This window comes from Schistocerca americana, chromosome X (assembly GCF_021461395.2).
Source record: "Schistocerca americana isolate TAMUIC-IGC-003095 chromosome X, iqSchAmer2.1, whole genome shotgun sequence".
Lineage (NCBI taxonomy): Eukaryota > Metazoa > Arthropoda > Insecta > Orthoptera > Acrididae > Schistocerca > Schistocerca americana.
In genome coordinates this window covers 575,642,365-575,667,923 of record NC_060130.1, presented here as the reverse complement: position 1 = coordinate 575,667,923, position 25,559 = coordinate 575,642,365, and the positions used below count along the sequence as shown (strand labels likewise).

General features: G+C 43.3%; 1 protein-coding gene across 1 annotated transcript in view; it reads left to right on the top strand.

Annotated features, from left to right (window-relative positions):
• The window catches only part of LOC124555720 (cytochrome P450 4C1-like), a 258,545-nt gene that overhangs the window by 83,366 nt on the left and 149,620 nt on the right, over window positions 1–25,559 (top strand). The window contains exon 2 of the mRNA XM_047129727.1: window positions 16,952–17,111. The gene's annotated coding sequence lies outside the window, so the exon portion shown is untranslated. The remainder of the gene's footprint in view (window positions 1–16,951; window positions 17,112–25,559) is intronic.

The window sequence follows — 25,559 nt, the reverse complement described above, 5'->3', positions numbered from 1 at the left end:
TAGACCAAATTACTAATTGGTGTGATAAATGGCAGCTAGCTCTAAATGTAGAAAAAAGCAAGTTAACGTGCATGCGTACAAAAGCAAACCCGTTTTGTTCGGATACAGAATTAGTAGTGTCCTGCTTGACATAATCACATCGTTGAAGTATCTGAGAGTAACGTTGCAAAGCGATATGAGCCGGAACGAGCATGTGAGGATTGTTGCAGGGAATTTTAGTATAGTGTGGTTCATCTGTGAAGGACACGGCATATGTGACGCTAGTGCGACCTTTTGTTGAGTGCTCCCTGAGTGTTTGGGATCCGCACAATGTGTGGTTGAAGGAAGACATCTACCAAGAGAAACTCCCCATCGCTTCCCCCTCAGATTTAGTGATAAGAGGGCACAGTGGACATGCCGTCAAAAACTAAACACAGGGCCATCTTACCACTAAATCTGAGGGGGTACGATGGGGAATTTCCCTTGTAAGCAGTTCAGAGGTGGGCTGATAGATTTGTTACCGGTAGGTTTGAACAACACGCAACCACTACGGCGATGCTTCGGGAACTCAAATGGCAATCCCTGGAGGGAAGGCGACTTTCTTTTCGATGCACACTGTTGGGAAAATTTAGAAAACCGGCATTTGAACAGACTTAAGGACCAAAGAAATAAGATGCCAGAAATTTGGGCTCCTACGGGGGTATGTAGACAGTCGTTTTTCCTTCGCTCTATTTGTGAGTGGAACAGGAAAGGAAACGACTAGTAGCGGTACAGGGTGCCCTCCGCCACGCGCCGCATGGTCGTTACTGAGTGTGTATGTAGATGTAGAGCTACTTTCTTCCGTGGGCGTCATAGTTTGAAGCAGGGAGACGCTGTAAAGTTTCTGCTCCAATATTTTTTTAGTTAGATTTAACGGACTATGGGTAATAAAAATCTGCTCGTCGAATTCTGTGGGCTACGTGGTGAAGTAACTTAGCTGTTTCTTCAATCACTGTCGGTAGACTCTCTGATTACTTCTCAGGGAGTCATTATGTGGGGGAAAACTGCGCCCAAAACCGCTCAGTGGAGTAGGAAATAGTTGAATCTGTGTGAAAACTTATTCAGAAGTTCCGCTACTGTCTTCAGACACATTGGTGGAAATGAAATTCAAGCCGGCGTAAGGTCTGTAGCGACTGTGCCTACCTTCACTAATCACTACTGTTGCTATTCGACATAAAAAAGCGAAAACTGATGAATTAAAACAATTATTTAGTGTCTCCTCTATATAGCTGAAAATTTTTGAAATATAATTTAAATAAGCCCACTTGAACAATAAATTCCAACCTTGAAACACCCCACTTCCTAGTCCGGCAGCCGGCCGGTGTGGCCGAGCGGTTCCAGGCGCTTCAGTCTGGAACCGTGCGACCGCTACGGTCGCAGGTTCGAATCCTGCCTCGGGCATGGACGTGTGTGATGTCCTTAACTTAGTTAGGTTTAAGTAGTTCTAAGTTCTGGGAGACTGATGACCTCAGATGTTAAGTCCCGTAGTGCTCAGAGCCATTGGAGCCAGCCTAGTCCGGCTGCTAGCTGTTGTCTACAACAGGGTCGGGTATTGTAGGAAGAAGTCTTTCTTTAGCCTGACACTGATGGTCCATTCTTTCCCTAATCCTCCTAAAAGGGTTGTAGCCGGAGCCTACATGATTGGCTTACAGACAGACTAATTCCTCCATGAAGGCCGGTAATTCCAATATCCGCTGCAGAAAAAGTTCTGGAAGCCCTACCAGGAATTATAACTTCACAGAAACCCAACTAGCGGGTGCAGGAAATGGCCTATGGAAATGGCTACATTCTGCTGTTGATTGTGACTGGCTGAATGGCCTAAATGTTAAACGATTTAGTGGGGCAGTCTGGAGCTCGTGCAGTGGGGTAGTCAATCGGTAGTTCTCCTAGGTCATCGGGTCCTGCGCAATGCCGGAGACACCGCTTGTGTCGCTCGTGAAACTCTCTGTGTAATAAAAGTAACACGAATGAATTTTATTATGTACTGAAGTGTCCAAGTGATAATAATTCTCAAATGGTTCAAATAACTCTAAGCACTATCGGACTTAACATCTGAGGTCATCAGTTCCCTAGACTTAGAACTACTTAAACCTAACTAAGGACATCACACACATCCATGCCCGAGGCAGGATTCGAACCTGCGACCGTAGTAGCAGGGCGGTTCCGGACTAAAGCGCCTAGAACCGCTCCGCCACAACAGCCGGCGATAATTATTTTCACGGAAGTATATACACTGCTGAACAAAAGAAAGTGCCAGTCGGATGCCGGCGTAAATTCGTATACATGCACGCCGTCAGCGAGTATGTAACTGACTGGGGTTACATTCTCTGTGACAGATAGAACGGCCAGCAGAGTGATTAATGTTGTTCGTATTTATTGTTGTTAATAGGTCTGTTAAGGTATATAACAGATATAATTAGCGTCAACTGCTGAATGATCACTGCTATGGACATGGAATTACCGTGTACTCGAGTGAGACACATTACCACCATTTGACAGAGTTTGAAAGGGGTCTCATTGCGTGTCTACATTTGGCTGACCGGTCGAATTGTGCAAAATCAAGATATGTGGGGCTTCCGGAAGCGACAGTGGCCCGATATTGGACTGCACGGGAACATGAGGCTAGGCTCACTCGTACTCAAGGGGGGTCTACCAGGTTTGAACATTACATGGGAGGATCGTCGTATTGTGCCGGCCGAAGTGGCCGTGCGGTTAAAGGCGCTGCAGTCTGCAACGGCAAGACCGCTACGGTCGCAGGTTCGAATCCTGCCTCGGGCATGGATGTTTGTGATGTCCTTAGGTTAGTTAGGTTTAACTAGTTCTAAGTTCTAGGGGACTAATGACCTCAGCAGTTGAGTCCCATGGTGCTCAGAGCCATTTGATCGTCGTATTGTGAACGAAGTACATTGTAATCCCTTCATATCTAAGTCTGCCATCCGATAACAACTAATGGAACCCCCTGCTGTATTCTGTGTCATTCTGCTCCATTGGTCGGCGACTAGCAGCAGCCAGACTAGGGAATACCGTGCCATGAGTTAACAATACAACACAAACGGCTGCGTTTGGAGTGGGGCCATGACCGGGAAGCATGGGCTGAAAATGAATCGTCGCATTATGTTCAGCGATGAATCTCGGTTCTGCACTACAACAGATGACTGTCGTAAGCGAATGTGGCGGCGACCTGCAGAGAGGTCCCAATCTTCAGTGTTTGGGGAGACACAGCTGTGGTTCTGCTGGCGTCATGGTGCGGGTAGCCGTCAGCTATGACTTCTGACTGCGTCTGGTAGCGACTTGGTGACTCTGAAGGCATAACGGTACGTCACGGACATACTGCGTCTTCGTGTGTTAACTCTCATGTGACAGTATCGTGGTTTTTCAACTGGACAGTGCTCGTCTACATATGGCACGTGTCTCAATGAGCTGTATGGATCATGTTGAGGTATTCCCGTGGCCAACACGATTCCAGATATGTTCCCAATATAACATATGTGGACCCAGCTCAGACGGCAACTCTGTCCCTGTACCAGTATCCAGGATATCAAGGATCAGTGAAAACGGTTGTAAGCCAGCATGCTTCAACAGAGGACACAACGGCTTTGTCACGTTCTTCCCACATCAGAGCATGCATCCAAGCCAGAGGAGATGCAACGCCATACTGTTAAGTGGGCTCATACTCCCAAGTACATTGCAAATTTGACTCGAATTTGTAATCAATGAAATGACATCATATACCCTCTCAACCTGTTAACTTTGATTATGTTTCTTCATCCTCTTCCCTGTACTTCGCTGTATATGTTATGCAGTGAATTTTTATCCCTCAGCTTCTTAGAAATCTAATTGATACGGTTTTCTCAGTTTGATGTCAAGATTTCTTGGATTTTTTAAGAATTAACGGCTCTGTCGTTCAGAGTAAAACTCAGTTATTCTGCGGTTTGAGTCCACAGTACTTGTTTCATAATTGTGTAACCTATCGCGGTATTACATAAATCATCCAAAACCTGTTTTTGTCTTCCTAGGGAGTATATAACCTTCACTTGTTGCTGATAAGCTGAGATTGGGTTTCAGGCTTCAACGGAATATTAAGTCAAATATGCTGTTATAACGTACCATCTCCAGGAAGTTGAAATTATTTTGACACTTGTTTAATTTGTACAAAGAAAAGACTTTTTTTTGTATGGTAAGATCCTATGGGACCAAACTGCTGTGGTCTTCGGTCCCTAAGCTTACACACTACTTAATCTAACTCGAGCTAAGGACGACACACACACACACACACACACACACACACACACACACACACACACACACTCATGCCCGAAGGAGGACTCGAACCTCCGGCGGGGGCAGCCACGCGAACCGTGACAAGGCGCCAAGACCGCGCGACTACCCAGCGCGGCAGCAAAGACTTACTGCAATTATTACGCAGCATATCATCGTTTCGATTTCCATACTCTGTTGTCACAAAAATACAGAGTACGTCATTTGAAACGCTATAGTTTCTTTTGGATTATTCAGGCCGCTGGATGTGCCGGTAACTACTGTTCTAGATCAGCTGATAAAGTGATAACCAACGTATCGTTGTCTTTATAATCCCACGTTTTACCGCCGTAGTTCAAGGTTTGCTGTTTAAGATAAAATAACTTTGCGGTGATGTAGGCTCTGGGAAACTGATGTCGCTCCTGATTTTTACGTGTGCGACAAACCTTAATCACGCCACCCTCTGTGATGTCGTGGAAGCGCTTCATAGAGAAGAGGTAGCGGATTAGGTACGAATTTGAATTTTTTTAATGAGCATTACGTATTTGTATACTCCTTAGGTGCAGGACTGAAACTTGTGTTAGGTGCTAGTTAATTAAATAATGAGCACGCGTAAGTATGAAGGTGAATAACCACAACACAAGTGAGCTGGCTGTATGGCCTGGCCTAGTATAAAAACGCCATGTAAAAAAAAAAAAAAAATGAAGGAACGATGGAACCATGGTAATATCTTTTTCAGATTTCTGATGACAATAACTACACTTCATATTACATTCAGTACTAACTGGAAAAGTTCCACAATTTTCTCCTTAGGCAGGGATTACAGCAGGACTAGATCACTGTTCGTTAACTGACGCCATGGGGATGTCAGTTTCATAGATGTCTAGTCAATGTCTTATTTGTTGACGATGGATCTGAGAAGAACCATAAGGGTAATTACAGTTGTACTTTATACAATTACCCTTTCATAAGATCGCATTGCACGAAGGTCAGCCGTTGATTCAGAATAACGTTTTCGATATGTCGTCGTTTGGCAGTAGAGCCTATATTTTCTTACGGGACATACTAGTGACACTTCCACTCTGTGATACTGACACTGAGTTTACATTGAGGTGAAAAGTGATCTTAGTATTAGATGAGGTACGTAAAGGAGTTGTTGGTTCAATTTACACTTGTCAGCAATAATCGTAGATTTCAGAGGTTTTCACTGTATTTCTTTGGATATAGTACGTACAGCGTGGTTCCACCCAGAAATAATGAGATATGAGAAGTAGTACTACAAGTCTTTGTTTTTAAATATTACATCATTGTGTGTCTCTTGCGCTTATTGATGGTGACTACTGTCGGACTTCCATCCATTGCCAAAACATCTCACAGGAATAGAATCACAGCAGATGCTATAATAGTAATACCATTACCGCAGGAGTGTGACACTAGTTCCTGTTGCAACATGATACAAACAAGGTTCCATACCTCTTCGTAAATGATTGAATACAGCTGTGTATGGATACCTGGAAAACCACATCAAATAATCCTAATGGTAATGCAGATGCTTAAACATACGGTAGATAAGTTACTATGAGCAGTGCGAAGTGAACTAGTGCTGGAGCTCAGCAGTAGCTATGAGGGAGTAGCGACAGAGGCAGCTAGTGGCGGCGTGCAGATAGGACAAAATGTTTATTGTCTAATAAATTGTTCTAACACTGTAATGTTTTCATGACAGAGTATGTAATAATAATTAAAACGTACTGAAACCACCTACTGGTAGTAACCAACCCAAGCACAATTAAAATAAGAACAGGCTGCATAAGATTTACCGCCACATTCGTCGTGATCTGCAAGATCATACTCAGGTTACACCTTAAAACGTTAACTATCGAAACGAATATTGATCTATCTCCCGGATGTTAAACTTCGCCGTGACATATATCCTTCCTTCCAACTGTAACCTGGACTTGTCTCCCCCCTTCCCCCCAAGGCCCCCCTTTTCCTCTCCCCTCCTTCTCACAGAGCGGATTTTCCTTCTTATCCCCCCCCCCCCCCCCCCCATCCGAGTCCCTTCAGCCCATCCTCACCTCTTTCCCTCCCACGTCCTTCCCTCCACGGCCCTCTTCGGCGCGCTCCTCGCCCGTCTCCCTCCCTCATTTCCCCTCCCTCCCTTCTTCCCTTCTCCCTCATCTCCTTGCGCCTGGCAGATCCTCCGTTTTGCTAAGCGTCATCAGTGTGCTACGATAGTGTTGTGTTTGGTGCTGTTCTCCTGTGGGTCGAGAGGTGTGCTTTTAATTGTGTGCTGGACTTGTACGTAGTGTTACTGTGAGTGATTGTTATGTGCTACGCTGTCTGTAGATACTTTTATGCTCCGGTCATACTTCGCCTTGTGTTCTTTTAATTGTCCCAGTGAGTGGTTTTTTTGTGCTCAATATATTTAAAGTTTTTGTCTCCATTTTACAGTCGCCGCCTTTTTGTCTGTCTTCGTCAATTGTGTTTCCCATTTTTTATATTATTGTCCGCCATATTTTCTCCTTTGACTTTTGAATGTCTTCTGCTGTATCATTATTGTCTTTTGGCTGATGAGCAGCGCATTTGCTGCTGCCAGCCGGCCCCGGATGGGGAATTGAAATTCGATAAAGAAAAAAAAAACTAATATTGAGAATAAGTAATATAGTAAATGAACAGCACAAAATAACAAACTGTATAAGAAAATAGCGCCATATATGGCGTTGTACATGTCCAGATTGCAGTTCAAAGCGCAAACAGGTGAAACAGATTTTAAACAGTGACGGGAACAGAAGTTTAATATACAGCAGAAACAATCTCCCTCAAGAACAAAGGACTACTAGATGAGCTCGAGAAGAAGGAAAGAGTAATTCTGAGGAAGATTCTTGGTGGACACAAAAAAATTGGTGAAAAACGGGTAAAGATGAGCGGTGAGAAGACGTACAAATTTATTAAACCAGTGACAACGCGAATGAGAAAGAGAAGGCTGATGTTCTTTGCTCATCTGCTGAGAATGGATGACGGCAGATTAACGAAGAAAATCTTCAATATAATTCACGAGAGGAAAACATCCAACTCTTCGTTGCAAGGAATAAAGAAAGACCTCAGTGAACTTGGACTTACAGAAATGGACGCAATGAATAGGGACAAGTACAGAAAGGCAATAACTGAATTCGAGGTTTTTCAGGAGGCTCCAAAACCGAAGACCAACAGAAAACTAACAGCTGAATATCTGGCAAAAGTGGCAGCAGGCAGAAGAGCAGCCCGAGAGAAGAGAGACAGAAAAGTGAACATGAAACAAAATTTGTAACGTGGTCCTTAGTTGGACAATTCATGTAAGTAAATAATAAAATAGTAAACTATGTTAGCTGACTTGTAATCAATAGAGGCCACTATAAGCTTTGTATGCAATGATCCAAATGTCTATTCTACAGTAAAACCATTATTTTCATTACAACGCTACGTTTAATAAAACACAATGGCAAATGGAGTTTGTCCACTTTGGACTAACATTGACCCAGTATCCATTAGCTAAAGAAGTTCACAAAAATTTGTAGCTCAAAATGTGTGTGAATTCCTAAGGGATCAAACTGCAACATCTACATCTACATTTATACTCTGCAAGCCACCCAACGGTGTGTGGCGGAGGGCGCTTTACGTGCCACTGTCATTACTTCCCTTTCCTGCTCCAGTCGCGTATGATTCACGGGAAGAACGACTGCCGGAAAGCCTCCGTGCGCGCTCGAATCTCTCTAATTTTACATTCGTGATCTCCTCAGGAGGTATAAGTAAGGGGAAGCAATATATTCGATACCTCATCCAGAAACGCACCCTCTCGAAACCTGGACAGCAAGCTACACCGCGATGCAGAGCGCCTCTCTTGCAGAGTCTGCCACTTGAGTTTGCTAAACATCTCCGTAACGCTGCCACGCTTACCATATAACCCTGTGACGAAACGCGCCGCTCTTCTTTGGATCTTCCCTATCTGCTCCGTCAACCCGACCTGGTATGGATCCCACACTGATGAGCAATACTCAAGTATAGGTCGAACGAGTGTTTTGTAAGCCACCTCCTTTGTTTTTCTAAGGACTCTCCCAATGAATCTCAACCTGGTGCCTGCCTTACCAATCATTCCACTTCAAATCGTTCTGCACGCGTACTCCCAGATATTTTACAGAAGTAAGTGCTACCAGTGTTTGTTCCGCTACCATATAATCATACAATAAAGGATCCTTCTTTCTGCTGAGGCCATTGGTCCCTAGACTAACATACTACTTAAACTAACTTATGCTAAGAACAACAAACACACTCATGACCGAGGGAGGACTCGAACATCCGACGGGAGGGCCGCGCAATCCGTGTCATGGCGCCTCAAACCGTGAGGGTATTTGTAGCTCCACACACGGCTTTATAAGTAGGTTACATACCCTAGTCGTAGTACTTTTTTCAGTCAAACTATTTGTTAAAATACGAATTAAAAACAAAGCTGTGTATTCCGTCACAGATGTTGACACAAAGCCTCTTTGGGTACTCTACAGATAAGTTAGGTATCTATACATGCGTTGTAATTCTGTATAAGTCCTGTACTATATAATAAGGTGTACAGTATCGGACACCAAGCGCGTGGTTGCGTACGGCATTATCATGGACATTTGGCGCCGACTGTAACACAGTGGAACTATTAATGAATACTAGAAGGTATTTAACTCAAATTTTATAATAATTATAATTATTATAATTTACAGTTGTAGCAGCATGATGGTTACAATCTTCGAATACAGGTTCTCCAAATGTCCCCAGCAGAGTTTCTCGAGAACGCTGTCTTTGTTTCACAGATTCCCATTTAAGTTCTCTAAGTATTTCTACTACAATGTTGCATGAATTACACAAAAATTTTAAGATTCTAGCAGCGCACCTCTCAATTCGTTCGATTCCTTTCGTCATACCCATTTGGCATGGACTCCGGAAATTGGTCGGTCTAGCATGTTGTGTGCAATTTCGTTCATAGACGCAGTGAACTTTTCCAGAATCCTTCACACAAATCTAAGTCTTCCATTCGACTTCACTAATACTGATTTTACGTGATCGTCCCAGTTCATACCACTTCCTAGTATTACCTCTATACACTGTCGTGACAAACGTCAAGGGATAGCGATATGCACATGTACAAATGGCGGTAGTATGGCGTACACAATAAATAAAAGGGCAGTGCATTGGCGGAGCTTTCATTTGTACTCAATGTGGTACATGCGAAAAGGTGTTCGACGTGATTATGGCCGCATGACGGGAATTAACAGACTGAACGCAGAATGGTAGTTGGAGCTAGACGCATGGGACATTCCATTTTGAAAATCGTTAGTGTATTCAGTATTCCGAGATCCACAGTGACAAGAGTTATCCGAGGATACCAAATTTCAGGCATCATTTGTCACCAAGGACAACGCAGTGGCCTACGGTCTTCACTTAACGGCCGAGTGCAGCGCCGTTTGCGTGGAGTTTACAGTGCAAACATTGATGCATTCATGGATTTCATGTCCCAAACATATACGGAGTTTTTATGGCTGACATTGCGGCTTGTCACCGGGCCATAATTGTTCGCGACTGGTATGAAGAATATTGTGGAGAATTCGAGCGAATGATTTGGCCACCCAGATCGCCAGACATGGGACATAATCGAGAGGTCAGGCCATGCACGAAATACTGCACCGCCAACGTTTTCGCAGTTATGGACGGGTATAGCTACTGCTCAGTATTTCTGCAAGGAACTTCAAACGACTTGTTGAGCCCATGCTACCTCGAGTTGCTTCACTATGTCGGGCAAAAGAAGAACTTATATTAGTAGGTATTTCATGACTTTTGTCGCCTCAGTATGTACGCATACAATGTAACATGCTCAAGATATTATCCACTAATGTTGTAGTCGGGTACTTCCAGGCACTTCATCTTTGCTAGATAAATTATGTTATATCTGTCCGCATTAAAAGAGAACTGCCATTGATAACACCAAGTGTATTTCTTTTCAAATCTTTCTGCTATCTCTTACGGGCATCCAATGAAGATACTTTCCTGTACATTACAACATATCAGCGAACAATCTTGCAGTGGCACTCATCCTGTTCGAAAAATCATTTCTTTGTATTACATATGATTGACAGCACTCAAGTATGGGGGTATTCTAGAGTATTATGAAATACGAAAGTAAGAATGCGAGAGCCGCTATCGCTAATTATAATTTTATTTTTGATGAGCGGTTTCGACAAATCTGAGTTGCCATCATCGGATCTGTAAAGCATACAGATCGAAAATACAAGCATAATCGAGTCAGATATAGTAGAGTGGGGTACACATTTACACAACTTGGACATATACAACATACCTTATGCAAATACACCTCAACAAATCCCCATCATATGTGCAATATATAGTGTCAAGTCATATCACGTCATTTCAGGGACATGAAGAAAGTGATACATTGGCATGTCAGTAATGCAACATTATTTACATAAAATACCATGCATGCTGCACCAACTGCACAAGCTCATAATCACACAACAGATGAGAGACGACAGGGAATGACAAGTCAAAAGTGAAGGAGTTACGAACTAACACCAGGTGGCACTGCAGTGGTAAACAAACCGAAATACAGTCGTAACATAGAAAGCATCAGGAATAGGTTGACATCCAGGGAGTACACAAAAAATGAATTATACATAATCCAGACCAGATATTGGAGGAACTAAATTCCTTTTATAAATCTTTTTTAATTTTTTTTTATTTTACAGCTCCGATAACACTGTAAAAGAAGGTATTTTATATTAACTGCACTAACCTACTACTTATATAGTCAAAACAGTTATGAGGCAAGTACAGTGTGGAAAATATATCGCCACTGAATAAGCTTACATAAGATCACTCGATGTATAGGTGATAAGAATACAGAAACAATGAACGAATTACATGCCACGATGTATGTAGATAACAAAAGGGATCAACTAAAATTCTGCATTCTTAAATTATCAGATATTATACACTCCTGGAAATGGAAAAAAGAACACATTGACACCGGTGTGTCAGACCCACCATACTTGCTCTGGACACTGCGAGAGGGCTGTACAAGCAATGATCACACGCACGGCACAGCGGACACACCAGGAACCGCGGTGTTGGCCGTCGAATGGCGCTAGCTGCGCAGCATTTGTGCACCGCCGCCGTCAGTGTCAGCCAGTTTGCCGTGGCATACGGAGCTCCATCGCAGTCTTTAACACTGGTAGCATGCCGCGACAGCGTGGACGTGAACCGTATGTGCAGTTGACGGACTTTGAGCGAGGGCGTATAGTGGGCATGCGGGAGGCCGGGTGGACGTACCGCCGAATTGCTCAACACGTGGGGCGTGAGGTCTCCACAGTACATCGATGTTGTCGCCAGTGGTCGGCGGAAGGTGCACGTGCCCGTCGACCTGGGACCGGACCGCAGCGACGCACGGATGCACGCCAAGACCTTAGGATCCTACGCAGTGCCGTAGGGGACCGCACCGCCAGGACTGCATACGACCGAGGCACACAGGGCCAACACCCGGCATCATGGTGTGGGGAGCGATCTCCTACACTGGCCGTACACCACTGGTGATCGTCGAGGGGACACTGAATAGTGCACGGTACATCCAAACCGTCATCGAACCCATCGTTCTACCATTCCTAGACCGGCAAGGGAACTTGCTGTTCCAACAGGACAATGCACGTCCGCATGTATCCCGTGCCACCCAACGTGCTCTATAAGGTGTAAGTCAACTACCCTGGCCAGCAAGATCTCCGGATCTGTCCCCCATTGAGCATGTTTGGGACTGGATGAAGCGTCGTCTCACGCGGTCTGCACGTCCAGCACGAACGCTGGTTCAACTGAGGGGCCAGGTGGAAATGGCATGGCAAGCCGTTCCACAGGACTACATCCAGCATCTCTACGATCGTCTCCATGGGAGAATAGCAGCCTGCATTGCTGCGAAAGGTGGATATACACTGTACTAGTGCCGACATTGTGCATGCTCTGTTGCCTGTGTCTATGTGCCTGTGGTTCTGTCAGTGTGATCATGTGATGTATCTGACCCCAGGAATGTGTCAATAAAGTTTCCCCTTCCTGGGACAATGAATTCACGGTGTTCTTATTTCAATTTCCAGGAGTGTACATTATTGTAGACCAACGACAGTACAACACTAGGTCTAGGTGCTACCATAACATGGTGGTCGAGGTCTACGTTTGGTGTAACAAATTAGTAGTATAAGACCAAAATTTTGTAATGAATAAGTGTATGTAAATTGTTTGCAAAATAATTATGTAAGTACAGTATTATGGTAACCGTGTTTAAATTATGTACAGACTCAACAAAACAACCGTAAACGGGAATGGTCGCTGAAGGTCTAGGTGTAGAATATATATGGAGCTATTAGCACAGAGAAGGATGTCAGTAATGTGAAGTATACTGATGAGGATTACAGTGTTCAATTGACATAATATCAGAGAAAGGGAACACTTAATATTGTAAATGAGCGCATAGCATAGTACAACGGAAGGTGCCGGTGTTAACGTAACATGGAGCTCGAAGTCTAATTTTGGTGTCATGAACACCTAGTAGCCGGCCGGTGTGGCCGAGCGGTTCTAGGCGCTACAGTCTGGAAATACGCGAACGCTACGGACGCAGGTTCGAATCCTGCCTCGGGCATGGATGTGTGTGATTCTTTAGGTTAGTTTGGTTTAAGTAGTTCTAAGTTCTTGGGGACTGATGACCTCAGCAGTTAAGTCCCATAGTGCTCAGAGCCATTTGAACCAACCAACACCTAGTATATGGCCAGGAAATACTGAGTTCAAAAATGGCTCTGAGCTTAAACCTAACTAACCTAAGGACGTCACACACATCCATGCCCGAGGCAGGATTCGAACCTGCGACCGTAGCGGTCGCGCGGCTCCAGACTGTAGCGCCTAGAACCGCTCGGCCACGACGGCCGGCAAAATACTGAGTAAATGTGTATAAGTAATTTGAAAATACTGATATAAGTACAGTATGTCATGTACATATATACGGAGTGAACATTAATAAAACCGAAAAACCGCAGGGACGGATTCCTGACTGAAAACGGATGGGAAAAGGTGATACAAATATGTTTGCAACGAGCGGGGTGGCGCAGTGGTTAGACACTGGACTCGCATTCGGGAGGACGACGGTTCAATCCCGCGTCCGGCCATCCTGATTTAGGTTTTCCGTGATTTCCCTAAATCGCTCCAGGCAAATGCCGGGATGGTTCCTTTCAAAGGGCACGGCCGACTTCATTCCCCGACCTTCCCTAATCCGATGAGACCGATGACCTCGCTGTCTGGTCTCCTTCCCCAAAACAACCAACCAACAAATATGTTTTCGGAAATGGACGCTGTGCGTGCAATGACAACAAATCGTCCCGGGACACAGTACAGAGTTGCATTGCATCCACGTCACAACAGATGTTCAAAGTAGCCTCCATGGGGTTGCAGTTGAGGGGGATAGTAGAGGTTGTCAGTCAGGATACACAAAGTCGTACTTCAGCTTACGACAATGTCCGCGGGACACTTGCCTGGAGCATGTATTAGGTAGGTTTCGTCTAAGTGTCCTGTAGAACCCGCTCCTCCAAATCTGGTGTAGCACAGTCCAGCGCCTCCCTGCACATTCGTCATCTGAAAGGACCCATGGTCACACAAACTCCCAAAAAGGGTTTGAAATATTGTTTGATATGCTTGGTGTCTGAAGGGGCACTTGTTTTGGCATAGCTGTGCTGCCTCTCGACCGTTCTCATCTGGTTGGCCGTACACAAACACCATCTCCACTTGTTCCCGGCGGAAATATCAGATCATTCTGCTGCTTACAGTACGCTGCGTCAACCACACGGCCTACAGCACATACGGAACACACGGCACATAGTCAGAAGAACTGTCGTTCGTCAGCTCCATCTATCGTGGCATCATGTATTTCCGAACACATATCCATAGGACCATTTTTCCTCCGTTTCCAGCCAGGAATCCGTTCCTGCAGTTTGTCGGTTTTATTAATGTTCACCTTGTTCATTGTTTCTTCGTTCTTATCACGTTAACGTCGAGTGAACTACTGCAACCTCATTCAACGGCGATATATTTTTCACATTGTACTTGCTTCATAACTCTTTTGACAATAATGTGCAGTAGGTTGGTACAGTTGATATACAATACTTTCTTTTAAAGTGTTATCATAGTTGTAAACTTTAAAAACTAGTTTTTTTATAAAAGGAATTTTGTTACGCATTCCATTATCTGGTCTGGATTACCTGGCCTGTGTAATTACATACAGAATTGTATATATTGCATTATTTTGTGTTCTTCTTGGATGTGACTTCTTCCTGATGCTTTCTGTGTTATGACTGTATTTCGGTAAGTCCGCTTGTTCTTCTAGTCTGTTTAGTAGGGCCTTTAAAAGAATTTTGTATATTACAGGGAGCAGTGAAATTCCCCTGAAATTATATAGATCGGTTTTTGCACCTTTTTTGTGGAGAGGGTGAATTATTTATTACTGCAGTGCCACCTGCTAGTAGTTGGGAACATCGTTGCTTTTGACTTGTGATTCTCAGTCGTCTTTCACACGTTGCGAGAATATGAGCCTGTGCAGTTGGTGCAACGTGCGTGATATTTTATGTAAATCTTATTGTATTATTGACAAGTCGTCGTCGTCCCCGCCCCCCTCCCTCCCCCACCAACCCCCCTATAGCTGAGTGGTCAGCGTGACGGATTGCCGTCCTACGGGCACGGCTTCGATTCCCGGCTGGGTTAGGCATTTTCTACGCTCGAGGACTGGGTGTTGTGCTGTCTTCATCATAATTTCGTCCCCATCCGGCGCGCAGGTCACCCATTGTGGCGTCGAATGTAATAAGGCCTGCACCAAAGCGGCCGGACCTGCCTCGCAAGGGGCCTCCCGGCCAATGATACCAAACGCTCATTTCCATTCATTTCCATTGACATGTCGATGTATCACTTTCTTCATGTTCTTGGAGCGACCTGATACGATTTGACACTATGAATATATATATTTATATTGCACATATGATGGAGATTTATTGAGGTATATTTGCATAAGGTATACTGATATATCCATGTTGTGTAAATGTGTAAATTATTTCAACTTGTAAATTATTCTTGTATTTTCCATCTATAGGGACCTGCCTCGCAAGGGGCCTCCCGGCCAATGATACCAAACGCTCATTTCCATTCATTTCCATTGACATGTCGATGTATCACTTTCTTCATGTTCTTGGAGCGACCTGATACGATTTGACACTATGAATATATATATTTATATTGCACATATGATGGAGATTTATTGAGGTATATTTGCATAAGGTATACTGATATATCCATGTTGTGTAAATGTGTAAATTATTTCAACTTGTAAATTATTCTTGTATTTTCCATCTATAGGTTTTACAGATCCGATGATGGCAACCTAGATTTGCCGAAACCAGTCATCAAACGGAAAATTATAATTAGTGGTCTGGGCTATTGAAAATTTTTTCTTCTGCGTTTCAGTTATGTATATAAAACATTATAGCTGCTATTGTTCTTTTTGGGACATGTTACTTTCGGTTATGTGTAACATTCGCCTTTCTGTGTAAAGTACAGGATTCTTTCAGTCAAATGTTTCTCGACCCAGTTACAAATTTCAGAAGATACCCCGTATGACCGTATGGTAAAGCGCAGAACTTTCGGAAACCTAGGTAATCAGAATCGACCTGTCGTTAACAACACGTCGAGTATAAATGTTTTACACAAGCGTTTCTTTCCTGAATCAGTGTCGATTCCTTGATAGATTGTCTTCCTCAGTAAAAGTAATAATGTTTGAGCTTAGAACATGCTATAGGATCCTGCCACAGACAAACGTCAGTGGCATTGGTCTGTAGTTCTGTAAATCAATTACCTTTTTTGTAAACATGAATGACCTGCGCTGTTTTCACGTCATACGGGGCCATATGTTGTGCAACATATTCTAGATGAACATGAGCCAGGAAAGGAGCTAATTTCGCAGCCTATTCATTCTAAGATCTGTCTTGTGTACTATAGGTAGTCACAACTGCTTTTAAATTACTAGGCTACTAATAACGGTATCTGTCATTTGTGATGCTGTGCAACGATCAGATATTGGTACGGTGTTGTCTGCCTGAATAAATTTTAAATGCGGAATTTACAGTCTTTGCTTTCCGTCTGCTGCCTTCTGTTTTAATGTCAGATGGATTCACGAATGAATGAATGGAAGTTTTGGGTTTTCACGCACGGTCATTCTTAAAGATGATCGACTTTTCTCTATCAGTTAACCTCATTCTCTTTTGTAGCGTGAAAGTAGTAGTCTCGCATCACCCTTAGAGTAGTACCATCAAACGGGGTGGTATTTACTGTTCTTTACTGCTATAATTGGAGTGTATTTATCCTGTCAGCTATAACCGTAATTGTTTTGCTTTTATCAGATCTGAATTAAGTGTCCTGATTCCGTCCTTTATGTAAGTTTATAGTGACTGTATTATTTCTATCGAACTCAAGTCCTTTCCTAGCTTTCTTGATTACCTTCGATGCTAAAAGTTACAGATGGGAGAAAAAAGTGAGATTCAAAAATTTTGCATTGTCACCGTTTCATCCTTTACAGCTCTTGGCACGTTCGGAGATAACAGGAGAGCGTTATCGGAGATCTGCTGAAGCCGGGAAGGGACAACAGCTGCCAATACCAGCTGCGGAAGTTGGGAGTTGCTAGCGGACGCGACGCGCTGTCACACCTCAGCAACTCCGGGCCACCGGTATTCCCACAGGTAAACTGAGGCACAGCCACCATCTACATCACTTTTTCACGGATAAAGTAGTGATAAATTTTTTGATGCATGCTTCACCTGTTCGTTCAGTTTTTATGGTGATGTGATATAGAAAATTTATTTTTTTGTCCACTTTTTTCCTTGTAAGTTCTGCATAAAGATCTGCAAACCATTTCCTCTCAAAATGAACTGAATCGACATTTTTTGTGATATAGCAGACAGTCTGTTCAAGCAATGAAGTTCTCGATTAACGAATACGAGGGAGCTGAGAAGACTGTTTTGAAACGAAGACCATCAAATGATGCGTCTGGAACGCCCAACTGCTGTTCAAAGGTCATCCGACCTGTTGTTTAGTTGATGCCTTGTCGATCTGCGGCAATGCGTTTAGCTAGCGGGAGTCCTAGACGGTATTATCTACCATACTCGTGATTTTAGTTCAATTACTGCATGCTTTTTGATTTCCTACGTCGATGTCGTTGCGTTAATAATAATCAAGCCTGATTAGAAAGAAAGAACTCACCCTGCAGTTCCATCAAACAACGACAGTTAGTGCCTTGAGTCGTCGAATCCTGAAATACGTTTTTCCGTTAGCAGTACTAGTGCAACCATTTCTCCTAGCTCGGTTATTAATTCCTTTTTTATGTTAATTACCAGCAAACCCCTACACTGATTCTGTGAAGAATCGAACTCCCGTGTATGAAACAGCTTCAGACGTCTGATTACTTTACAAATGAATTAATGTGTGAAATATTTGAAGTTACGAAGCTAAACGAAAAAAAGTTAGAAAAAGGTTTGGAATTATGTTTAAAGTTTGTTGGATGTCAACCTTATTATCAAACACCAGACGAGTATTGTCGGGGAATTTTGCGCTCCGTTTTAAGAAAATCTAGTTTTTTACGCATCTCAATGTTTACGACGTCATGACAAATACAACAACTATGGGTCGTACAGTGACATAATTTGCAGGTACATTCTGAGGTATAATGGACGCTGTCTGAAAAATATATGACGGATAGAGTTACCAGTAAATAAGTAGTAAATTAAAATGTCGTGCTTGATGCTGAAGTTTTACTGCATGGACAGCGAAAATGTAGTAAGTTGCAGACTACTTTCCTGTCAGCGTTTAGCCAGGACTTTCAGGGAGAAAAACTTTCGAAAGTGTTAGAAATTATGTGTAATGTTTGTTTGAAGTCCCTAAGAGCTTTCATTCTCAAATACTGGATGCATATAGCTGGGTAATTGCGGGCCGTGAGCTATGCTGCCTCAACGCATACACAGGTTCTAATTGTAATTCTTGTCTTATTGTGTTAAACCTTTAACGTAAGATTATACCTCTTCATCAGTATGCTATTTTTAAAGTTAATCAATAATTATATGTAAGCCTGAAGATCAAATAATCTGTGTTCCCCTGGTAACCTCGTCTGTGCATTATGAAACCTGTTAGCCGTTTAGTAATATAGATTATTGTGAATCGAAGCGAAGTAAGTCTGATCCTATCTCGAACGCTGGTCTTAGCACCGCAGTGCTTTACTAGTTGTGGTCTTACTAACCTTCCGTTCGTTTCACCTTTGATGAACTGAGTTACTGAAATAGTTATGTGGGAACTTCCAGTTTAACGTGGACTCTTAATAATTTTTAACATCAAGAAATCATTTCCAGAGTAGTAGGTGATAGGACTGACTTAGTATCGAAACTCACCACTTTGTAGTTGTAGTCTGGCATTTATCCGCTTATGCTAGGAATTTTACGTCAGATCAGAACAGGTGTCGACATACTAAAAATCTTGTCGTTGGAACTGTGAAAGCTCTACAGGTACACCATTATTTAAAAAACTTTTAGATGCTTTAAAAAGCGGAAATTAATCATCAAATTTCAAAAATATGAATCACTTGTATTTAACTGATAGACCTATGGACCACTTTGGGCCAGTGTCTATAAAGTAATTATTTCTGTAATCATGGCTATATTTTATGAAGATAGGTGGCGCAATGTTTAAGACACTGGATTATCACTTGGGGAGATAAGTTCAAATTCCCGTCTCATTAGGCAGATTTACATTTTCCGTAACGTCCCTAAAACTTTTAAGACGGATAGAATAGTTCCTTGTATGAGGCAGCAATCGACTCTGTTAGGTTCCTTTCGGGTAAGAAATGCTAGCATTACGATGAGGACGATGGGGAGGGGGGGGGCGGCAGTAAGAGGGGGAGGGGGAAAGGTGAAGGGAGCAATGATCAGGCATTCTCTTGCGGTAAACACTCTGCATTCGATCAGGACAGTGAAGAGGGCATTTGAACGCCGTTCCTAACATTGCACTACAGTGCTACGTCTCACAGCCAAAGAATGCCGTAGGAACGAACTACAGTGTTCGACAAGGAACAAATTACCATCCTACTTGTTATATCTTCCTACCGTGATCAATTAAAATTCACATGAAATGAGCAACGCAAGCTACTATGTAACTTGTTTCTCTTGCGTAGATGACACAGCTAACTTCGTTTCATGGCGTGATATGACAGCCTTCCTCTGAAGGTCAGTACCACCGTCATACACCTCACAACTATTCTTGTATTTCCTTTTTCCTTGAACACCGGAGTACACGCTCATTATTGCACAGTCTGCAAAAGCCTTTGTTCATCTTTCTTTTGATGCTGCAGCTGTATTCCAGTTCGGGAGTAGAAGGGTCAAGTCTTTGCTCAGCCATCCAACGTTTCACTAAGGATCACAAATTCACTTCTGTTGAGTTTCCTCCATTCTTCTCCATCTAAACCTGCGTCATATCTCTAATGACTTCGCTGTTGATAAGATTATAGACTCTAGTCCCCCTACATTCCATGTGACACAACTCTCAAAACAATGCTATGATCGACAGGAGATCAATTTTACTTCAGTTAACCCTTAAAGGAATTTAAACTGCAAAGTAGGTTTCGTAATCAGCTGAATATTTTGAGACTACTGTCCTCCTGTTGAGGGTTTCTAACATTTCTTCCCCACTGCTTGATTCAGAAGTATACAGATATTTAAAAATTTTTTGTCTCCTTCAGCACTACTATACCACCCTCTATAGGATAAAATTTAAAATCTAACAGCAAAATAATCGCATAAACCACACATTCTCTGAAACGTATAATAAGCTTAGAAACTCGAAATACATCTGATACCGATTTGGCGAGCTACTATGAGATGATAAGTAAACTTGATGAAGTTGAAATGTGATGTGTATAGCGATGCCATAAACTTGAAGTCCCTTCCTCTAAGCAGTTTTACTGAAAGAGGTGGTTAAGACACTGGATTCGCATTAAAAATCCCCCTTCGGTCGTCCGTATTTAGATTTCCTTAGTTACACTAAATCGTTTAAGCGGAATAAGATGGTTGTTTTGATAAAGCTTCAGATGATTCATTTACACATCTCTCTCCCCTTGAGCTAATGCACCGACTGTAACAAGCTCTAACCTCCGGCTTTATGCTCTTTGAAATATTGATCTAAACATGTCTTCTTATGTCCTGAAGTGTTCAGACATGTTCTTGCATTTTTGAGTGTGGTTCTGAGAGCGATATTGTTGTAGTTGACCTTTAATGGTCGTCACAACAAATGTATTAGTTGCTTTTCATTATTTCCTAGCGGGGATTTTATACATCTGTGGATTGTGTTGAATTCGTATATTAACTACATTATTTCTCGTCTCTATTTTCTTCCGTTGAAAGCATAGGTGAGACAAACATCATACTTTCGTTGTTACTTACTCGGGATTGTCCCAACAGTAAACAAAGACAATAAAGCAAAGGCCAAAGTCGTCTGATAGGTAAATCGAACACAAAAGGTGTAATTAACATCAAATTATATAACAGAAACATATGAACCACCTCAAAAAACTATTGCAGGTACAACTTATTTTCAGTTATCTGGGTAGTTACTATTTTATTTTTGTAATTTCTTGCGTGTTTGAGTGCCTACTAGACACAACCTTTTATTTTAATAACAGTGTAGTGTACAGTATCACCGTTGCTACTGACCCTCGTATCGTACAGGCTTTTGTTTGTTTTGTTAGAACAGCTCAGTGTCGGTTAGACCGTCAGTGAGAGAGCACTTCGATTTCCTGCTGCTAATAAGGCGAGTACACCGTTCGCTTGTTACACATTTTTGCGAGCTTCAAACAGGTACAACTCATTTTCAGTTATCTGGGTAGTTACTATTTTATTTTTGTAATTTCTTGCGTGTTTGAGTGCCTACTAGACACAACCGTTTATTTTAATAACAGTGTAGTGTACAGTATCGCCGTTGCTATCGACCCTCGTATCGTACAGGCTTTTGTTTGTTTGGTTAGAACAGCTCAGTGTCGGTTAGACCGTCAGTGAGAGAGCACTTCGATTTCCTGCTGCTAATAAGGCGAGTACACCGTTCGCTTGTAGGGTAAACATAGTCATGTGTAGGGACTGTGGTTGTTGTGAGCGGACGCAAGGAGAATTGGCCACTCTTCGGGGGCAGGTGGAGGCTTTGTCTGTTAGGCTCATCGAGCTCGAGGCGCAGGCGTCGGCTCGTAGTGGCGTTGGGGCAACTGTGGTGAGACCTATGCCTACTTCGGTGGCCTTGGAATCGCATGGAACCCCTGATGTCGCTGCGTCTTCCGGCAGTGAGCATCTTACCGGTCAGCCATCACTCCAGGGTGAATGGCGGACAGTGGTGGGCTCGCGCGTGCCTGGCCGAAAGGCGAAGGTGGGATCTGGCCGCGTGGCAGCTGCCTTACCCCTTTCCAACGGGTACGGGGTGCTTCCTAGTGGTGATGACATCGTTTCCGAGCCACCACAGGATGCCTCGCCTGTTGGGCCAGTGGCCGATTCTCCGGCAAGGTCCCGACAGTCACAGAGGGCGGGCCTATTAGTTATAGGGAGCTCCAACGTTAGGCGGGTTATGGAGCCCCTTAGGAAAATAGCGGGTAGGTCGGGGAAGAATGCCAGTGTGCACTCGGTGTGCTTGCCGGGGGGTCTCGTCCGTAATGTGGAGGAGGCCCTTCCGGCAGCTATTGAACGCACTGGGTGTGACCGGCTGCAGATAGTAGCACATGTCGGAACGAATGACGCCTGCCGCTTGGGTTCTGAGGCCATCCTTGGTTCCTTCCGGCGGCTGGCTGATTTGGTGAAGACAACCAACATCGCACGCGGAGTGCAAGCTGAGCTTAATATCTGCAGCATAGTGCCCAGAGTCGATCGCGGTCCTCTGGTTTGGAGCCGTGTGGAGGGTCTAAACCAGAGGCTCAGACGACTCTGCGACTATAATGGTTGCAAATTCATCGACCTCCGTTATTGGGTGGAGAACTGTAGGGCCCCCCTAGACAGGTCAGGCGTGCACTACACACCGGAAGCAGCTACTAGGGTAGCAGAGTACGTGTGGCGTGCACACGGGGGTTTTTTAGGTTAGAGGGACCCCCCCTTGGGCGAAACGATAAAATACCTGACGGCTTACCAGAGAGGACATTATCATCGTTGATAAAGAACGTCCGTCCTCAGAGACCAAAAACAGGAAAAGTCAACGTAATATTGGTAAACTGCAGGAGTATCCAGGGCAAGGTTCCTGAATTAGTATCTCTTATTGAAGGAAATAGTGCGCATATAGTATTAGGAACGGAAAGTTGGTTAAAACCGGAAGTGAACAGTAACGAAATCCTAGACACAGAATGGAATATATACCGCAAGGATAGGATAAACGCCAATGGTGGAGGAGTATTTATAGCAGTAAAGAATTCAATAATATCCAGTGAAGTTATTAGCGAATGCGAATGTGAAATAATCTGGGTTAAGTTAAGTATCAAAGGTGGGTCAGATATGATAGTCGGATGCTTCTATAGACCACCTGCATCAGCAACCGTAGTAGTTGAGCGCCTCAGAGAGAACCTGCAGAACGTCGTGAAGAAGTTTCGTGATCATACTATTGTAATAGGGGGAGACTTCAATCTACCAGGTATAGAATGGGATAGTCACACAATCAGAACTGGAGCCAGGGACAGAGACTCTTGTGACATTATCCTGACTGCCTTGTCCGAGAATTACTTCGAGCAGATAGTTAGAGAACCAACTCGTGAAGCTAACGTTTTAGACCTCATAGCAACAAATAGACCGGAACTTTTCGACTCCGTGAATGTAGAAGAGGGTATCAGTGATCATAAGTCAGTGGTTGCATCAATGACTACAAGTGTAATAAGAAATGCCAAGAAAGGAAGGAAAATATATTTGCTTAACAAGAGTGATAGGGCACAAATCGCAGAATATCTGAGTGACCACCATCAAACGTTCATTTCTGAGGAAGAGGATGTGGAACAAAAATGGAAAAAATTCAGAAACATCGTCCAGTACGCCTTAGATAAGTTCGTACCGACTAAGGTCCAAAGCGAGGGGAAAGATCCACCGTGGTATAACAATCATGTACGAAAGGTACTACGGAAACAAAGAAAGCTTCATCATAGGTTTAAGAGTAGTCGAATCATAGCTGATAAGGAAAAGCTGAACGAAGCGAAAAAGAGCGTAAAGAGAGCAATGAGAGAAGCATTCAACGAATTCGAACATAAAACATTGGCAAACAATCTAAACAAGAACCCTAAAAAGTTTTGGTCATATGTAAAATCGGTAAGCGGATCTAAATCCCCTATTCAGTCACTCGTTGACCACGATGGCACCGAAACAGAGGACGACCGAAGAAAGGCAGAAATACTGAATTCAGTGTTCCGAAACTGTTTCACTGCGGAAAATCGTAACACGGTCCCTGACTTCAGCCGTCGCACGGACGCCAAAATGGAAAGTATTGAAATAAACGATATCGGAATTGAAAAACAACTGCTATCACTTAGTAGCGGAAAAGCATCCGGACCAGACGAGATACCCTTAAGATTCTACAGTGATTATGCTAAAGAACTTGCCCCCTTTCTATCAGCAATTTATCGTAGATCGCTGGAAGAACGTAAAGTACCTAGCGACTGGAAGAAAGCGCAGGTCGTTCCCATTTTCAAGAAGGGTCATAAATCAGATGCGAATAATTATAGGCCTATTTCGCTTACGTCAATCTGTTGTAGAATAATGGAACATGTTTTGTGTTCTCGTATTATGACGTTCTTAGATAATACAAATCTCCTTCATCATAACCAACATGGATTCCGCAAACAGAGATCATGTGAAACTCAGCTCGCCCTATTTGCCCAAGAAATTCACAGTGCCGTAGACACTGGCGAGCAGATTGATGCCGTATTCCTGGACTTCAGGAAGGCATTTGATACGGTTCCGCACTTACGTTTAGTGAAAAAAATACGAGCTTACGGAATATCGGACCAGGTTTGTGATTGGATTCAGGATTTCCTAGAAGAAAGAACACAACATGTCATTCTTAACGGTTCAAAATCTGCAGATGTAGAGGTAATTTCGGGAGTACCGCAGGGAAGCGTGATAGGACCTTTATTGTTTACAATATACATAAATGACTTAGTTGACAACATCGGTAGCTCCGTGAGGCTATTTGCAGATGACACGGTTGTCTACAAGAAAGTAGCAACATCAGAAGACTCGTACGTACTCCAGGAGGACCTGCAGAGGATTAATGCATGGTGCGACAGCTGGCAGCTTTCCCTAAACGTAGATAAATGTAATATAATGCGCATACATAGGGGCAGAAATCCATTCCAGTACGATTATGCCATAGGTGGTAAATCATTGGAAGCGGTAACGACCGTAAAATACTTAGGAGTTACTATCCGCAGCGATCTGAAGTGGAATGATCACATAAAACAAATAGTGGGAAAAGCAGGCGCCAGGTTGAGATTCATAGGAAGAATTCTAAGAAAATGTGACTCATCGACGAAAGAAGTAGCTTACAAAACGCTTGTTCGTCCGATTCTTGAGTATTGCTCATCAGTATGGGACCCTTACCAGGTTGGATTAATAGAAGAGATAGACATGATCCAGCGAAAAGCAGCGCGATTCGTCATGGGGACATTTAGTCAGCGCGAGAGCGTTACGGAGATGCTGAACAAGCTCCAGTGGCGGACACTTCAAGAAAGGCGTTACGCAATACGGAGAGGTTTATTATCGAAATTACGAGAGAGCACATTCCGGGAAGAGATGGGCAACATATTACTACCGCCCACATATATCTCGCGTAATGATCACAACGAAAAGATCCGAGAAATTAGAGCAAATACGGAGACTTACAAGCAGTCGTTCTTCCCACGCACAATTCGTGAATGGAACAGGGAAGGGGGGATCAGATAGTGGTACAATAAGTACCCTCCGCCACACACCGCAAGGTGGCTCGCGGAGTATAGATGTAGATGTAGATGTAGATCTTATTTAGGAAGTTTATCTTAGAAATTCCAAGCTTATAGCCAAGGATATACGTTACAATCCCCTTCTCTAGAAACAGCAATTTACGAGACTGCGAAACCATAAAATATAAGTCACGTGTAAGAAAAA